The following is a 600-nucleotide window of genomic DNA, read 5'->3' as shown; positions in this document are numbered from 1 at the left end:
AAACAATTGTCTATATCAAAATATTGTCATTCATATCATTATTAGCTTTTTTATGATATGAAAAAAAGATAAGTGAACTTACTTTTGTTATATCATTATTTCTTTTGGACTTCTATTTACGTACCCAGAAAGAAATTGGGCCCTTTGGCCCCGGCGGATTTACACCTAACCCCACACATAAAAAAAATGTTTAATATAAATTTTTATTGTTTTCATTGAATATAAACATTTTAAAAAACAGTAGATGGGAAGTACAAGCATATAAGATCAGTTCTTTGAAATGGGGACCCCTTGCTTTTTTTTCATTTCATCCTTGATGTGAAGACGGTTTTATTTAAAGGGATTGTGTCTCAGAAGGTTTCTTTCCCCCCCAGTATTTTCCCCCATCCCCCAGGATGCGGGGGAAAAAAGTTACCAAAAAAATTCTACGCTAGCTGCTCCTTTATTCCAAAGATATTTTTTCATCCCAAATTATTTTTTCTTCTTAGTATGATCCCCCTTTTCCGCGTTTTTATTTTTTCCCCGAGCTGCCTGCCCCAATCCCTTACATCTTAATAAAGGAGAGGCTGTATAGCTTTTATGTAGCCAACACAAAACCCG

This window comes from Penaeus monodon, chromosome 22 (assembly GCF_015228065.2).
Source record: "Penaeus monodon isolate SGIC_2016 chromosome 22, NSTDA_Pmon_1, whole genome shotgun sequence".
Classification (NCBI taxonomy): Eukaryota; Metazoa; Arthropoda; class Malacostraca; order Decapoda; family Penaeidae; genus Penaeus; species Penaeus monodon.
This window is presented reverse-complemented; position numbering follows the sequence as displayed.